The 18,601-nt window shown below is 43.6% G+C and overlaps 1 protein-coding gene across 1 annotated transcript in view; it reads left to right on the plus strand.

The window, feature by feature from the left end:
- Positions 1–7,889, plus strand: part of LOC127388250 (OX-2 membrane glycoprotein-like) — a 37,363-nt gene extending 29,474 nt beyond the window's left edge. Inside the window, exon 6 of the mRNA XM_051627593.1 lies at positions 7,686–7,889. The gene's annotated coding sequence lies outside the window, so the exon portion shown is untranslated. The remainder of the gene's footprint in view (positions 1–7,685) is intronic.
- Positions 7,890–18,601: the final 10,712 nt, after the last annotated feature.

An 18,601-nucleotide genomic window follows, 5' to 3' on the forward strand; every position in this document is an offset into this window, starting at 1 on the left:
GGTTGTTCAAGATGTTGTTTTCAGAGATTTTTCTTTGCTCTGAGCGTTTCAGAGGCTCGTAGCTTCCTGTCTCTCCCCCTCCTCCTCCTTCCAGAGGAAGAGGAGGGCATGGGCGTGCAGAGCCCTCAGGAGCTGCAGCGATGCTGGGAGCGGGGGGTGTTTTGCCTTGGTGGAGGGTCAGAGGGCTCAGGAAATGAGCAATGTGCAATTAGATTGAGAGGGCTTCCTTCCTTTGTCTTCCTTTTCTTTAAGGAACATGGGTCGTCCTGGAGTAAAACAATTGTTTTACTGTGATGGAAACTTAAAGATGGCAGCCGATTCATTTGCCTACTGCTAAAGTCCTATTTTCCCTATCATTTGAAGGTCTAATTAATTTCTTAACCTAGGCAACCATTTCAAAACCAGCAGCTGATATGTTAACAGGTTAGCTGATTAGCTAGTAGATATAAAAGAAAGCCACACCTGAGTTAAAATAACGTTTTCAAATTAAATAATAAAACTTACTCAGAAAAAGAGGAAATTAAATCTTACAGTCTCAACTAATTTTCAATTATTTGCCACATCAAAGCACTCAATCTGAAAAAAAAAATTATCTTCATCAGAAAACATTTTTTTCTTTTTTTTTTTGCCAACTTTTTAGGAGAACTTACAAGAAGACAAACTCTGAAAAGCTTTCTCATGGGAAAAAGTCAAGGGATCATTTATGACAACTGTTAGACATTACAAGTACCTACCACTGACCTGATTATCAGTGTAAACATTCTCTTCCTCTGGTGTATCCCAGAGGGTACAGTTTTCTGGACAGAGCTGCCAAATACCTTTTGTGTGTGTTGAGACAAAAATGCTGTTTTCATACATTTGAAACTCCTGGAGATTTTTCAAACTGCCTTTTTTTTCCCCTCCCCAGTGACTGGACTCAGTTTATCATGTTGTCAGCCCAAAACTCAGTATTTCATTCCAGGGGGTGGTGTGTGGCTGTGCCCTGTCTGTGATCAGCTCAACCCCTGCCTGCCTCACTGGGCCCAGTTGTCCTTATGCACCTTCCTCTTCAGACTGAGCCTGTGGTTATAGTAAAGCAATTACAAAGTGACACAGACACCTACATGTCTGTGAAAATTATAGGGTATCAACTCTGTGTGCGTCACACCCTGCGTACAGTCCTTCATCCACTACACATACAGCCTTCCTGCTGGGAACAAAATTACATTTGAAATAAAATCAGGGAAAACAAAAATGAGGTGGTAGGAGAAAAAGTATTTCTTGGAAAGGAAGTATGTGAAAACCTCTGTCTGGCACCCGAAAAGTGCCTTGCCTGTTTATTATTGAAAAAACATTTGCAAGCTCTGGATTGTCTCAGAAGCAACTAATTATGTTTATTTCCTCTTATCGTAGTCTTTTTGCCCTGGAAAGGGCCACAATGCAGTCAGTTTTTGTAAGAGGAAAGCCAGAACTTCATTCAGAGCTATTTTCCTTGGAAGACCTGCCAGTGGGGCATTGCTCCCATCACCCCTGGTCTGCTCTGACACTGCATCAGTGTTGTCTAGTGTAAGCAGCTTCACTTGTTCCTGTGGGTTTTGTGACCCCTGAATGAGTTTGCAGGAAATCAAAATTTGCACCAGAGCTGTGTGACAGATGACATAACCTAATTAGAAGTCTTGGGTTTCCTGTGAACGTTACCTGTCGCTAGCCCCGGGACAGTGCTTGAGACAGACACATAAAACACTGGTGCTTTTGTCTTCTAATGGCCAGGAGGCCTCAGTTAGGGCAGCCCAAATCCTGCATGTGAGAATGGGAGATGAGTATTTTTAGCTTGGCTGGTTCCAAAAGTCATCTCTTTGTCAAGTTTTCTGACTGGCTGCAGTCCCTTTTCTTCACGGATGTGGACGTCTCATTTGCCCTCACCAATGACTGAAGCTCTGTAAGAAAGAAAAATACTCAAAGGTCATGGCATCCTCTCAGTGTATATAACTTGTTCTGTGGCATCAAATGGTTCCTACAATGGAAGTGTTGCAGTAGTAGTGGTGTTGAAACAAGTATGGGAATACAGGTAGAAATTTTTGTTCTGTGTACTTCAAAAGTAGGAGCTGTCTCAAAATTCACAACGTGATAGTAAACATTTTTTAAACCAAGTTTATCTGTGTTTAGTTAACAGACTAATCTACCATAGAGTATATCTAGTGCTTCAGAATGTTAAAGCAAAGCAAGAACAATTGAAATTTAAAGAATCTAATCCTGTTCAACTAGTAATGAAAGATACAAATGCTGATAATACAGCCCTTATTCTGGAAAAAGCAGTATCTAGCAAAAGGATATTTATTTATGGTAAAAGGACTGTGAGAATGCTAGGGAGATTAATTTTAGACATCTTGTTAAAATTTTCAAGATTAAATTAACAGTCTGCTTCCTGCATATCTGGGCAAATTACAGTTCTCTGGGGCCTTGTAAGGGGTTACGTTTGTTTTCTGTTCTGTGGGAGATAAGTGATAGTTTAGCTCTATAACTGTATTTTCTGGCTGTGGAAAGCTGTGCTTTATGTGCTTTGCAGGGACAGTCCTTTGGATAAGGCATGTTGCAAGGATCAGAATACTAAACACAGAAAAAGAATTTTCACACTGCAGTCCTTCTCAGCTGTGCTGCTGATCCCAAGTGCACACTGTCAACCAAAGGCTTGGCTGCTTTTCCCATGCTTGTGCAGGATGGACCTTGAGTAAATCCCTCTTCTGGCTTTCTACCTTTCTTCCGTTTCTGTAGTTCATGAAAGAGGGGTTATGCTTGATGGCTAACCTGATGTTCTCCTGACTTAATGGAGGTTGCTCTCTGACGATTCTTCCAAGAATGCTGTCTCCAGCTAAGGAAGAAGGGGAAAAACAGTGGTTCAGGATTTTGTCTTTGGTTTTCTTTTACTGTCTACAGTTATGCTTAATGAGTGTTTATAACAGTTCTCTTTCAATTTTAATAGAGCTGCTCTAGCAGTAAATTGCACCAGGGAATTTAACATCCCTGCCCCCGCGTACTATAAAGGAGTTGTCCATTTCCATGATGGAAGGAGGTTAATTGTAGCTGCAACAGTTTTCATGGCATGTTTGCTCCCCTCAAGTGCTTTCTCCTTAAGCAAGCATGAAACCATAAAAATACTCTTTTATCATTATTTTTTTTTCCTTCTGGCTCGTCATCCAAGAGCCTTCACAAGGTGTTTATCTCAGAACAGGTTGGGGACAAGCTGTAACCACATTGTTTTTCTGTGCAGCAGAAGAGAAAGCTGAGATTCAATCACTTGCCGCCACTAGCCTCTACACTCGTTTGATCTGACATGAAAACTGTAACGTCACATCTACTCTGCTATTCCATGTTTACCTGAAAATCTGTAATTTTGCATTAGATGCTACAGGGATCAGAGGAAACCTATGAGCTGGCCTGAAGTTTCCTACTAATAAAAGTCTTTGACTTCCCTTTTTTGCCAGCTTTATGTTCATGGGGAAGACAGCAACTCTGTCCTGCTCTGCAGAGGGGTGCACTAGGACCCTTCTTGTGTTGTCCCTCTCACTTACTGCTCTGAGCTCCTGGAAGCAATCTTGTAGCTCAGCTGCTTCCTCTCCTTTGTGTCTGAATGGCTGAGACAGGTACTTTCTGCCACGGTTGGTTGCAGCTTTCCTTCCTACTCCGTTTTTATCCATTGTTGTAGCAGGATGTCTGCAAATTAACATTAGGATCTTCAGTCCTGAATCTAGACCCAGTGGATCAAACTCAGACCCAGCACACAGATCAGGTAAACAGATCTTATCCTTAGACCCGCATTAATTGATCCAGGTGGAGGTACTTTACTGCAGTTGGAGAGGAGGCTTGCAGATGCTGGAAAATAAGCATATGACAGCAGCCCAAAGGAAGTCATGTTCTCCTTGGTGCAGCTCATAGCGAAATCCCTGGGTCCCTACTCTTTGGATTAGAAAGTTTCACACTTCAGGAGAAGGAGGAAAAGGGTGAGCAATTAAGAATATAGTATAAGGTGTATGGGATTTGTTTTATTTTATCAGTGTTTTATTTTACCAATGAAAACCTCTCAGCTGACTGTTTCTCATCCTGTCTTTCAAAGAACTGCAGAAAAGTACCTGTCCTTCCCTAAGAAGAGCAGGCTCTGTTGTTGCACCATCACCCTGCCACGGTTCAGTGGCATCTCAAAAAGGGTGCCATGTTTTCTATCAGCAACGTTAAGAAGACAAAGCAAAACCAAAGAACTACCAAAAATTTAAAAAATATATATTTTTTCACTTATTAATTAATTTATCTTATTAATTAATTTCGGTTTTTCTGGGTGTGGGGGTGTCGTGTCTGCGCTCTGATGCACTCAGAATTCAGGAGGACCGCCGGTCCGCTTGTTGGGCTCGCAGCAGGGGGGTGGAGGGAGTCCTGCTGGCAGTGGAGGAAGACACAGCTGGAGCTCAATCCCTGCCATTTTATGCCATCTAGTGGTCTACCAAGACAGGATTCTTTGGTGCAACCCCTTAGGACGTTAAAAACATGATCAGAAGAGAGACAGGATGCTGTGTGCTCAGAGGAGAGAACAGCTGGAGGCGGGAAGCGTTCTGCCCGTGCGCGGCCAAGCCACAGCAGCGCTCCTGCATCCTCCCATCCGCTCCCCCCTCTGCACCCTCTTCCTCCAGAGCTTTCGGTAGCTCGTTATGACCTTCTCTAGGCTAGAAAGGGCTTCACAGTTTTACCTTTGTGGTGGCTCAATACCTAAGCCGGGGTTTTGCCAACTCTGATGCGGAGGAAGGTGGTATCAGAGCACAATTTTTTTGATCCTCAGAGTTACTGGGCTGGGTGGATCAGCATCCTCCAGGTTTCAACACACTGGCCATGGGTGAGCTCTCAGCCATTCCCTCATAGCAACAGACAGGTAAATACTGGCAAACACTGGGAGAAAATTCCTGGAGCAGGCAATATCTGCTGAGGCCTTCTTTTGACATTTGACATGTATTCCCTCAGTTGCTTCCACTCTTCCGTGAGACATTACCCTCACTTAACTATTTGGGTATAATTATTCGATTAGGATGGTGAACTCAGATGCCAATGTGTGTTACTAAGAGGAAACATGACTTGTAAATGTGACTGAGATGTTTGGTCTAACAGTTTGGTCACTCCTGTTTACCCACTCACAGGAACTGTAAAAGCTGTTCTCTGCGTGCACATTTGATACGTTGAATAGATTACAAGTGTATTATTTTTAACCTGGAAGGACTCTGAGTTGCATTCAGCTTCTGACACAGGTGACCCTCCACTTGTAACTCCCTAGATGTTTTATGTACAGAAAATAATCCTGACCAGATCTAAACTCAGGGTGTTGTTTTTGCAAGCATGTTCAGGCTATCAGGGGTTTTAGTAAAAACAGTTCCCAGAGGAAGTAGAATACTTTGACACATTCATCCAAAGTTTCCATGCATGCAGAAAATGAAAGACAAGTCTGGTACTTTCCACCTCACCTTTCATGGTACTAAGATAGAGTAAAAACAGGAGATTGCTTTTTATTTTATTACTTTTCCCATCCCCCACCCCAGAGAAATTAGAGTGTATCTTGCAGCAGTGGAGTGGGATGGCAGGTGATTTCCCTGCCTGTGTCAGGGCACAGGAGGACCAGTGGTCCCTGGAGCAGCAGGGCAGGGTCTGGCAGCCAGGGAACACTGAGGGTAGCCCTAGCCCTCAGCATCAGTCACCCTCATGGGGACAGGGATGGGACATCAGCCCACAAGTAGGGCATCACAGTTTGACTTGGGATCGATGCCTGAACCAGAGACAATAATATTCTCGATCCCCTCCCCCTCCCACCCAGGTAGGGAAAGGAGAGAGAGAATTAGGACGGAAACTTCCCAGATTGAAAACTAAACTAGACAGCTTTAATTAAATACTAATGATGAAAGAAAAAATGTAGTTATATACAAATGTGCTCAGGAATGTGCAAAACCCTTTTGCCTCCCCCTAGCAACTCCCACAGCATCTCCTGAGCTGCAAACAGTCCCAAAATGTCCCAGAGCACTGCAGGAGAGAGCAGCAGAGCAGACAGGAGCTGAGGGGAGAGTTACGAGGGTCAGGAACGCACGAGCCTGGAGATCAATGGTGAGGGATAGATGGAGTCTTCCACTGACACCGGCCATGGATGGAAGAGAAGGGAAGAAGAAACAGGAAGAGGCTTGACTTCCAGGATCTCTGACCTTACACCGAGCTTACGTAGATATATGGAATGGAATACTTTGGTCAATTTTGCTGTCCATCTAGTCCACTCCTCCCTACGGGAGGGCTGCAGATACGACTCTTTGGCTCCTTTAGCATCTGAGGCTGCAGATTCAACAAGTAGAGCAAAGTGACCATGGCTTCTCAGCAGCAACATAAACATTCAAATGTTACCAGTCCACTAGCTGGAAAACTTGCTGCTAGTTGAAATAGAGCTTTCTAAAGGGGGAAAAAAACCCCAAAAAATCAATAAAGGGAAAATTTGCTTCATCCTAGCTCAAAGCAGGACATAGGGTTAGCTACCTAACTGTTCAAGCCACAGGAGACAGAGAGGACTTATATTATTGTGGCAAGAATGAGGGCTTCTTGCTTGTGGTCCCAGCAGCAGGTAGTCTTGATAGGTTAGACATAAGAGGTAAATTTTTCACCATGAGGACAGTCAAACATTGGAATAATCTCCCAGTGCAAGTGGTCCCCCACATTGAACAGTTTTAAGACTCAGCTTGACAGAGTGCTGAGCCATGTCATATAAACTAGTACCTAGAAAGCTTGGACCAGATAATCCTTGAGGTCCCTTCCAACCTGGCCTTCTGTGATTCTGTTATTCTGTGATACTATGATAAATAAACCTAGTGCTTCAAAAACTTACCAGTGTATTCCTATTATAAAAATACGGCATTCTGTCATTCTCTGATAGTTGCCATGTTCCTTAAAATTTTATTGCAGAGAGGTGCTCTTCCTGCTGCTGATGGTTGTGGTTCAAGGGGAAAAGAGCTATCTCTGTCTTGCCTATCAACTGGCTATCGTAGCTGTGGCTGCTGCAGTGTCCAGCTGGGCAGTGCAGTCTCCCTCTCCTATCTATGTGTCCATCATGTCTGAAGATAGCTTTTACAGATTTTAGCTGTTTTCAAGAGATACAACCTATCTTCTCTTTCTGGCCTGTCTTCAGGCCCCATCGTATGTAAGAGAGGTGTCAAAGCACAAGACTCAATCGCCTTTGGTCAAGATGGATTTTGCAACCACAGAGCAGTGTGCTGAGCTATTTGCATGCAAACTCACCACTGAAAGAGCTTGGTTGTATACTAATCAGTATGAATTTCTCTGGTTTCTAAGGTGAAATGACATTATGTCATCTCTGCAGGGGAAGGAAAGATTTAATTATGTTACTAGCTCCTCTTTCCACAGTCTTTGCAGTAAGTGTTGCCATGTGTGTCCAGGATCAGGATTGTCACAACTCCTGGCAAAACTAATTAATATCATTTGAAAAATCATTTTTAGCTGCATAAAGAATTTTCACAGTCCATGCTTCCCTTGATGTTATGGCCTTAAGATTGTTTTTATAATATTGTGATATTGTATTTTTATAATATTGTGTAATATTATGAAAGCTTATTGCACAGTAGCTGTCTGTTTTCTGGAATAAGGATGTTTCCAGATCTGCTAATTCACAATCTTTTATTTAGCACAGGGCGCTGCTTGATGTTCTTCTCTGCTGTAAAACAACTAAGGAATTATTTGAGAACTCTATTTGCTGATTCAGAGAAACAGGATCTTAGAAGGTAGCAAGTCTGATTTTTTAAGCATTGTGCTTCAAGAAAGATGTCAACCAATTTGAGAGAGCAGGGAGAAAAGCAGAAAAGCCACTAATGTGAAGAAGGGCTGGAAGATCTGGTGTCATTTAGTCTACGGTGAGATGTGATGTCTTCAAATACATGAATGCAAGCCTGTTAAGAAGGTAGGAATAAATGTTCTCCACATCTACTTGAAGTAGAATAAGAAGTAGTGGTTTTAAGTTTTCTAAACAATAGGAAAAACCTCTTTTGGTAGTTATTTTAAGATGCCGGAATAGATGGTCTTGAGCAGTCAAGACCATCACTCAAGGTCTTCAGAAACAAGTTAGAGAAAGACTTGTTTGGGATGGCTTCAGTATTGTGAGCTTGTCTTGTATTAAATGGTCCTTCCAAGCCTTCTTTCTCTTACGTTTTGCTCTGCAGTTGTCATGTAGTTTCATTCATTCTACAGATGGAAAAGGTGGAGTGCTGAAAAACACCCAGGCCTGAGCATCCCAGTATACTTTCAAAGCTGACCCTAGTTAAAGTGCAGGCTGGATGAAGGGGCGACCAGAGTGTTCAATCCAAGTGAGATCTGTGATTTTAATCATAGACATAGGTGGATTTACCAAAAGCAAATACATCATATTTAGCTAAAAATGCATGCATATGGCTTTCAAAAAGGCAGTTCCATTTTGTTCTTGGAAGTGATAACCAGAAGTTATCTGATTTCTATGCAGTTAGCATTCATATTTCCTAGATGAGAAATGGGTGCATTTTTGCAAAACATGTTGAGAAATGTTTTACAAAGGCTACTTCAGGGATTACTTACCTTTTTTTCTTTTTTTTTTCTTTTTTTTTTCTTTTTTTTAAACTAGGGAAAGAAGTTCTGAGGGCCTTCTGTGCTGGTGACAGATGCTGCAGTGCTAATTCTGGTACCAGATATACTCTTGCAAACAGAGAGGTGCTACAAACCTCCAGAAGATGAGAAAATGAAGCCTTGTACATTCATCTGGCACAGCTGAAATTTCTCTCTGAGCATTTGTCAGTTTGCACATCTCTATGAAACCTACATGTCAACAAGGACTACAATGGTGGAGGACTGTTGCAAAGAAACATGAGGTTTTCCAGGATTCCAGGGAGAGTTTTGGTTTTGTTTTGTTCACTTACACATTGATTTTGCTTCCTAGCACCCACTCCAATTATTTGAGGTCAGCCAGAGTACTTTAACACTGTTTTGTCTTTCGTTTCTCTTCTGTAGGCTTAGATCTCTGAAGCCCCTCTAGGTAAAAAAAGAAACCACACTGGAAGATGAGAGCCTTGCTTGTGTATTGAAAGCTATTTCTGTTCAGCCTTTGTTTTATCATGACAAATAGATCACAGAATTGTCATAGTTGGAAAGGACCTCTGAGATCACCGAGTCAAACCATCAGCAGAAAAAAACCCCAAACACAAACCCACAGACACTCCACCGAAAAACACCCACAAAACCCCCCCCACAACCTCGGCCACTAGAACATTGCCTTGAAGTGCAACATCTACATATTCTTTTTAGTACCTCCAGGGATGTTGACTCCACCACCACCCTGGGCAGGCTGTTCCAGTGCCTGACCCCTCTTTCAGTATAGGAATTCTTCCTAATATCTCAGCCTTCCCTGCCACAAATTCAGGCCACTTCCTCTCATACTGTCATTAGTCACTTGGGAGAAGAGGCCAGCACCCACCTCCCTACAACCTCCTTTCAGGTAGTTGTAGAGAGCAATGAGGGCTCCCCTAAGCCCTCTCTTCTCAGAACTAAACAATCCCAGTTCTGTCAGCTGCTCCTTATATGTCTTGTTCTTTAGACCCTTTACCAGCTTGGTAGCTCTCCTCTGGACATGCTCCAGCACCTCAATGTCCATCTTGTAGTGAACTGCCCAGAACTGAACAAAATACTCAAGATGCAGCCTCACTAGTGCCAAGTACAAGGGCACAATCACTTCTGTAATCCTGATTGCCACACTATTTCTGATACAGACCAGGATGCCATGGGCCTTCTTGGACATCTGGGCACACCACTGTCTCATGTTGATGCTGTCCACCAGCACCCTGTCCTGCTTTGAGCTAGGATGAAGCAAATTTTCCCTTTATTGATTTTTTGGGGTTTTTTTCCCCCTTTAGAAAGCTCTATTTCAACTAGCAGCAAGTTTTCCAGCTAGTGGACTGGTAACATTTGAATGTTTATGTTGCTGCTGAGAAGCCATGGTCACTTTGCTCTACTTGTTGAATCTGCAGCCTCAGATGCTAAAGGAGCCAAAGAGTCGTATCTGCAGCCCTCCCGTAGGGAGGAGTGGACTAGATGGACAGCAAAATTGACCAAAGTATTCCATTCCATATATCTACGTAAGCTCGGTGTAAGGTCAGAGATCCTGGAAGTCAAGCCTCTTCCTGTTTCTTCTTCCCTTCTCTTCCATCCATGGCCGGTGTCAGTGGAAGACTCCATCTATCCCTCACCATTGATCCCTAGGCCTGTGCATTTCTGACCCTCGTAACTCTCCCCTCAGCTCCTGTCTGCTCTGCTGTCTTCTCTGGCAGTGCCCAGGACATTTTGGGACTGTTTGCAGCTCAGAAGATGCTGTGGGAGTTCCTAGGGGTAGGGGGAGGCAAAAGGGTTTTGCACATTCCTGAGCACATTTGTATATAACTACATTTTTTCTTTCATCATTAGTATTTAATTAAAGCTGTCTAGTTTAGTTTTCAGTCTGGGAAGTCTCTCTCCTAATTCTCTCCTTTCCCTACCTGGGTGGAAAGGGGAGGGGATCAAGAGTATTATTGTCTCTGGTTAATTGTCAATCCTGAGTCAAACTGTGACACACCCCCAGGTACTTTTCTGCCAGAGAGCTTTCCAGCCATTCTTCTACAAGCCTGTGGCGTTACATGAGGTTGTTGTGACCCAGGTGCAGGACCCGGCTCTTGGCCTTATTGAACATCATACAATTGGCCATGGCCCATCAATCCAGCCTGTCCAGGTCCCTCTGCAGAGCCTTCCAACCCTCAAGAATATCCACACTCCCACACAATTTGGTGTTGTTCGCAAACTTACTGAGGGTGCACGCAATGCCTTCATCCAGATCATCAGTAAAGACACAGAACAAGACTAACCCCAAAACTGAGCTGTGGGGGACACCACGGGTGACTGGCCACCAACTAGATTTGACCCCATTTACCACAACTCTCTCGGCCCTGTCATCCAGCCAGGTTTTTTCCCAGTGAAGAGTACATTTGTCTATGCCATGATTCACCAGCTCCTCCAGGAGAGTGCTGTGGGAGATGGTGTTACAGACCTTAACAAAGTCTAGGCAGACAATGATGACAGCCTTTCCCTCATCCAAAAAGTGGGTCACATGGTCACAGAAAGAGATCAAGCAAGACCTCCCTTTCATAAACCCGTACTGGCTGGCCCTGATCCCCTGGCTACCCTGCATTTGCCATGAGGGATCACTCAAGATGAGCCTCTCCATGATCTTTCCTGCTACCGAGGTCAGGCTGACAGGCCTGTAGTTCCCCAGATTCTCCTTCCAGCACTTCCTGTAGATGGGTGTCACATCCACAGCTTCCAATCATCTGGGACCTCCCCTGTTGACCAGAATTGTTGATAAATTTTGGAGAGTAGCTTAACAAGCTTCCCTGCCAGCTCTCTGAGTACTCCAGAGTGGATCCCATCCAGACCCATAGACTTGTAAGTGTCCAGGTGCAGAAGCAGATCATTAACTACTTCCTCCTGGATTATGGGGGGGTTGATCTGCTCTCTGTCCTTATCTTCCAGCTCAGGAGGATGAACACCCTGAAAGTAGCTGGTGTGACTATTAGAAGCAAAGAAGGCATTAAGTATCTCAGCCTTTTCCTCATTCTTGGTTGAAATGTTCCCCCCCACAACTAGTAAGGGATGGACATCCTCTCTGGCTCTTTTTTTATTGTTGATGTATCTATAAAAAGCTTTTTTGTTGTTCATTATGTCAATGGCCGAGTTGAACTCCAGCTGGGCTTTTGCCTTTCTGATTTTGCCTCTCTGTGAAATAAGAAGATCTCTGTACTCATCCTGAGTTGCTTGTCCCTTCTTCCAAAGGTGGTAACCCTCCTTTTTTTCCTAAGTCCCATCTAAAGCTTCCTGTTCAGCCAGGCCAGCCAATTTCCCCATCCTTTAGTCTTGCGATACATAGGAACTGCCTGATCCTGGGCCTTTAAGATTTCCTTCTTGAAGAGTGTTCAGCCTTTCTGGACCCCTTTGTCCTTCAGGACTGTCTACCAAGGGACTCTCTCAACCAGGGTCCTGAACAGGGAGTCCAAGTTGGAGGCTTTGCTAATCCCCCTCCTTACATTGCTAAGAATTGAAAACTTCACCGTTTTGTGATCACTAAGCCCAACATGGCCTCCAACCACCGAATCTCCCACTAGTCCCATCTCTGTTTGTGAACAGGAGGTCCAGTGAGGCACCTCCTCTGGTAGGGTCACTTACCAGTTATGTCAGGAAGTTATCTTCTATGTGCCCGAGGAACCTCCTAGCCTGCCTTTGTTATATTTCGAGCAGACGTCTGGTGGTTGAAGTCCCCCCATTAGAACAAGGGGTGGCAATTGCAAGACTTCAGCCAGTCGCTTACAGAATACTTCATCTGCCTCCTTGTCCTGGTTGGATGGTCTGTAACAGACTCCCAGCACCACAACTGCCTTATTCACCTTCCCCTTCACCCTTACCCATAAGCACTCAACATTATCATCACTATAATCAAGCTCTATACAATCAAAACACTCCCTAATGTACAGAGCCATGCCACCGCCTCTCCTTCCTTGCTTATCTATCCCTTTTGAAGAACTTAGATCCATTCATTGCAGTATTCCAGCAGTGACAGTCACCCCACCATGTTTCTGTGATGGCAACTACATCATAGCTGTCCTGCTGCATGACTTCTACACACAGGCTTCCAGCTCATCCTGTTTGGTGCCCATCCTACATACATTAGTGTAGGTGCACTTGAGCTGGGCTATTGATTTCACCCCCATCCCTGGCCCATCACCTCTAGGCTCATCTATGGTGGGCAGGTGTCCAGCATCAAAGTGCACTTATTACTTCCCACCACCTGCTTATAATGCAAGACCCCTTTTTTAGTAAAGTCTGTCCTCAGACTACAAAGAAGAGGAAGCTGGTAGATCACGGGGGTTTTCAGCCTCTGAGCAAGGCAATCATGTGCGAGGTTCCCAGCTGAGGAGCTGGTAGTGATAGCTGTAACCACAAATTACACAGGGTAAGTTTTTGTGTATTGTTTTCCTACCATGACAGAGATTGCCACTGTAGTTAACCTTTTAAATATTACTTTCTTGGGAAAATGGAGGGCCCACTGAAACTGTCAGTTCTTCCAGAAAACCATGACTGTCATGGACAAAGAGAGCTGCAAGTTAATGAATTAAGTTTTTTAATTAAATACAATAGAAATGGCATTTCCCAGTGGTTCTGGGGCTCTGCAGAATTTTTGAAAATGCAGCAAAATGAGGCTAAATCCATTATGTAAAGTTTAACAACTTAAGTATTACTTCAGTATTAGCAATTTAAAAAAGGAAGAAAGAATTTTATCAGAACCTTCCCCTGCTTCACCATTGTGCCCATAATACAGAACTGCTGGGAAGTAGGCAAGTTTCTTTAGTGCACACTTGAAGTTCACAATCCCAACTCTTTTACTGAGGCAGGCATTGTTTTAGAACAGGTTACATGAGAGAAAATAAATGAAGCCTCTGAAACTGCAGCCAAAAATCTGTGAATACTGACTGTATGGATTACCTTGAGCTCTGTTTGAAGAACTGTGGTCTGTAAAACTTAAAACACCTGCACAACAACTGGTGTGAGGTGAAATAGCTCCATAGATTTTGATGATGCTAAATCCCTTTTTGGTAGCTGAAAAACTGGCTCTTTGTGACCACAAAGTGAACAGTGCCAAGATCTGAAGGGTCATGGTCTCAGTTCTGGGTCTCAGCCAGCAGATACGTGTTGGTGCATCTAGCTCTGTGCAGAAATGCTGTGTACCCAGTAGGTGTGCATTTTTCTAGATACTACCCCAACTGAGGGGCAAGTCACCCACAGAAAACATTATTAGCCACAATTCCATTTGTAAATGCATAGATAGAGGGTTATTAGTAAAGTTTAACAGAACCTTACTAGCCAAGGCAGCTTGATTTTATGGAATGTTTAGTCTCAGTGCACTTGTCTTGTTGGGATGAACTGGAGAGATTCTGTGTTAGTTACTGTTGGTTTCTAACATCAGTATCATTAAGTTCCTTTTTGTACAACAGTAGCATGCTTGTCAGATATGCCTGTCTCTGGCTGCCTTCCTCCTTTCTGAGGCTGCAGTGTGAACACTAGTTCACTGCCAACTGACAGGTTTGTGTCTCAGCAGCAGAGGTGGCTGAGCTGCAGCAGACACCAGAGCACTACTGTTGAGTGGTATTAATGCCACATGCAGAGGTGTGATAAACCATAAAGTAATGCATATGCACTAACTTGTCTAGAAAATCTTATCTGAAATGAGAATTTGAGTTGGTTTATCTGAGAACAAATGCCATACGGGTGAAAACTCAGCTTAAAGCCAGCGAAGCTTTACTCTTCAATCGTGCAAAATGATCATTCCCATGTTTTCAGATAAGTCTGGTTACGTCTCATGCCAAGCATGCTCTTTACTCCAAACGTCAGTTTATTGAGCACATCTCCTGACAAAAAATCTACTCTAAAAGACTCATAATTAATGATACAAGTCCATCATAACATGAACTCCTCTGTCTGGAGGACAATCTGACCAAGAGTCGTGATAGTTAGAAGCTCGGCCTCTTAATGGTGTTTCCAATACTAATTATCCCGTGTTGCTTTAGTTATATCACAACAACTGTGGCAGTAGTGTTCCCAGAGGTGTGCATGTATGTAGAAGAAGGCAGAAAGGGGAACAGGAGTTTGAAATTTGCGGTCAGGCTAGATACATAATTGCAGTGGTAAGGAATGTAAAGGACATGGGAAGGTCACCTCTGTGAAACAGAGAGGGTACAATTGCAGTTGATTTGTGTGTCTGACATATGACACTGGCCTCAGTGGATGGAAACATGGGTTTACGTGGTTCTTAGGCATATTCCTTTTCATTAGGTGAGCAAGGATTGCACATGAGCAGGCCTGGCCCAGTGGAGGATTATTTTAGTGGAAAATAGTAGTTGCCACTTAAAACTAACAGAAAAATTAAGCTTCTTCACTTGAACCATATTGAGAGACATGGAGATGTTTTCATCTTAAGCTTCACAGCTAATTCTGCTCTCCTCTAGGCTCTGGTGGTCTTCCTTGGGTATCCTTTCCTGGGAGCCTCTTCATGTCTCCTTCTCCTGCTCTCTGTCTCCCACCCAAAATCTGCTCCTCTCTCTTCTCTGACCACTGTCTGGAGACCTCAGAGTGAAGAACCTTGTGCAAGGAACTGAGCAGGGAACAGCCCATTCAGGGAAATGGATGTTTGCCTTTTCCCCCAGGCTGTCTCTGCACCTAGGCCAGTGCTATGGTCTGATCCCAGGGCTCAGCTCCAGGCTTGCATCCTCAGTCCCTCAGTCAGGATATGGGATGTAGACCCAGGAATGTTACCACTTGCCTGCAGGCTGGGAAGTTCCAACCTGGCAGCACAGGGAATGGCTGGGATGCAGAAAGGAAGGCTTTGATGTGGAGCTTGGCTGCTGAGTCTCAAATTATCCTCTGTGTTTCCGTTTGTCTGTGCTGCCTCTTTTTCTCCCTGAGCCCACTGTCCTTAGGGTGCAAGTACTGCAGGTACAGTAGGACCTAGGTGGAGTGGCTCAGGTGAATGGAGGAACAAACACTGTCTGTACACGCTCTTTGTTTTGGGGATCACTGCTACAATTTACAGCCCTGGCCACTCTCTTAGGTGGCAAGCAGCAATATAAGACAATGCCTTTTTCTTAGCAGTGCAAGCTCCACTTCTCACATACTCTGAGCTGTGGCACTCCCTTTTGCACTATCCTCACTGCCTGTGACCGTTAGGAGCTAAAATGGGGCTCAGGGTACTGTGGGGATGTGAGGGAAAGCATTGCAAAACAGGTAAGTGGAGAAGGAAGGCTCAGCAAGCTGCTGCTTGATCTAGCAATATGAACAAGTTTGCAGTCTTCCAAAGCAGTCCCTTATATGGTAGACATTTGGGGCTCAAAAGTTTGCAAATGAATAAACCTCACACTATTCTCTTTGGTTTTTTTCTGTCTTTATAAGGAAGAACAATTTGGTGGTGGTGGTGAGGAATTACAGGATAAAAGTGAAACTGGGATGGTTAATGTGCTTTATTGTATAAGAGCCCACTCATCCCACCTAAGCTTGTAAGAGGCATGTGTGCTATGCAGCTTGCTCTGGAGGGAGTAATCAGTTACATGTCCCTCCCTTGCAGGAAGACATTGTCATGAAGAGCAGTAACCTGCTTTGCTGTCACTAACAAGCCTTCAGCTTCACAGACTTAGCTATTTTTCCTTCCATGTGGGTTTGTGGGTGTAACTGAGACAAACACAGTTTTGTTTCTGTTCTTTGGGCTTCCTGTGTGTCTATACCTGTACAGCATATGCGGCGCAAAAACAGCAGACAAAAGACAAGTAGAAAATGTAACATAAATTGGAGGCCCTTGGACCATGTCTGTGGGAAATTGCACAGGTGTTCTAAATCTCCCACAGAATGGGTCCTGAGGCCACTTGTTTCCTTTAGTGCATTTTAATTGTGATTGTGTGGTTTCCCTGCATGGTTTATCCTAGTTCCGGTCCCTTCAGCCACGTGCTTAGCACACAGGATGAATTGTGAGACTGCTCTGCTCCCACTGGTGTCCTGCCCCTCCAGTGAGATGCTACTCTCTAAGTTTTGAAGGCTGTCCAGAGAGCCTTAACACAACTGACATTGGGTGTGGTGTCTCAAATATGACACTGTTTTTGAGTGGTACACTGGATTATTGAGTTGAATCTGTAGCACCTTCCATGAATTAGCACACAGTCCTTCCATTCACTGCCCAGTTTTGCAGCCAGTGGAAGGTGGGAATAACACCTTTCTTCTTTCCTTTCAAAAAGCTGTAAAAACTGAGTGAAGCAGTATTTATCTGAACGAGTTATTTGCACCTTAAAAGACAGATGGTTTCAGTCAGTGTCTTTTGTTTCCCTGCTTCAAAAGGCACAGTCTTTCAGCTTTTTTTTGCTTAAAAACATGAACCCACTGCATGCTCCTGTGCTTTGCTTTTCTATGCTAGTGTGTTTGAGGTTAAGGTGAGGTACTTCCTGTTTATCTTCAAAACCTCATCTTCCAATTCAAACCCTGGCTCTCATTAAGCCAGGGTTCAGCCTTGCTGTACAGAGGAAATAAGCCATATTAAGGTTTCACTAGACTTTGTATCTCTTGGTGGACCAATACTTCTTCCACGTGTGTTCAGTGTTATTCTGGTCATAATTTTGGGGTTGCTCTGAACAGACCTGCTGGTGCATTCAGCTCACTGGGATTACAGAGGGAAAGCTATATGTGCACAGATGAATACACTGCAGAGCTGGTTGGAAACTCAAACAGGTAACCTGCCTGTCCCCAGCACCCCTCCTCATCCTCCCAAGGGTCTCTGGACTCTTTCCTATATGTGTTACAGTATTGGCAGATTACCCTTCTGAGATACTGTGAGTGAATTCAAAGGTGGGGGAGAGGCAGAGCAAAAGTAAGCATAATAAACCATCCAGCTTACCAAAATAGCAGGGTGAGTGTGTATGTGCTTAGCCAGCTTGGGCACTAGCTGAAATGATACCAAGATGAATTATGAAAGTAGAAGAGACTTATGTTCTTCTACTGACTGGAATGCAAATCCGGTGTGTTATGTGCAGTCTGAGATCTAGTACATCCTTCCTTTCCAACTGTGATGTAAATATTAAACCAAGATAAAGACTCTCTGCTTGCTGCTGTAAGCCTCTGGTGCAAGTGTCACCCAACAGTAATTTTTAAGAGCATTACTTTGCAAGAGCAGATGCATAGTATCCAAGCTAGAGCAGAATAAGTGATGCAGAAGAAGGGTGTGAGTGTTCTTGTCAAACTTCACATGGAACCTTGGCTTTTACCTCCTTTTTAACCATTATCACTTTTTTGTGCCAGTGTTGGGAGGAAAACTTAGCATGACACAATTATACAGTTATTTGTGAACAAAAAGGTTTGATTTTGACTGGGTCCAGTGACTGCTCATCATTTGTAGTTTCTATAGATTCATCATAGACAAAAGCAACTTAGCTAAACAAACATCCCACTGAGAGAAAAACAGTGTGTGCTAGATTTCAGTATTTTCTCACACTATTTGTAAGAAGTCTTTGTTAAAAGGAAGACAACTCTCTCCTTCTTTCCTGACTTTCACAAAAAAACAAACACACAAGTATTAAATTGATTTTGGTTAATAATAGCTTTAGACTTTCGTGGGGATCAGAGAATTTTGCAAGGAAATAGACTAAACTGGAATGAAAAACTGAATCCTAGGGAGGATGTTCTTAGAAACTCAGAGAAAAAAATTATCCTACAAATATTCCTAGCTTTTGCCTGGGAGAAAATAACCTGACTCAGCATCATCTTCTTCACAGATTTGTTTTACATGTTTCTAACCTAGGAAAACCTTACCCTTCTCCCCTTTGTCTATATTCAAACTGTAACCAAATCAAAGTCAGCCTAGAAGCAGAATTCTGTGGGGAAAAAAAAAAAGGAAAAATGATAGGCTGGCTGCTTGTTTTTATTCCCCTATTTCAGACACAAAACACACAGTGCAAATACCCACCCATCAAGA

Source organism: Apus apus, chromosome 1 (genome assembly GCF_020740795.1).
Source record: "Apus apus isolate bApuApu2 chromosome 1, bApuApu2.pri.cur, whole genome shotgun sequence".
Classification (NCBI taxonomy): domain Eukaryota; kingdom Metazoa; phylum Chordata; class Aves; order Apodiformes; family Apodidae; genus Apus; species Apus apus.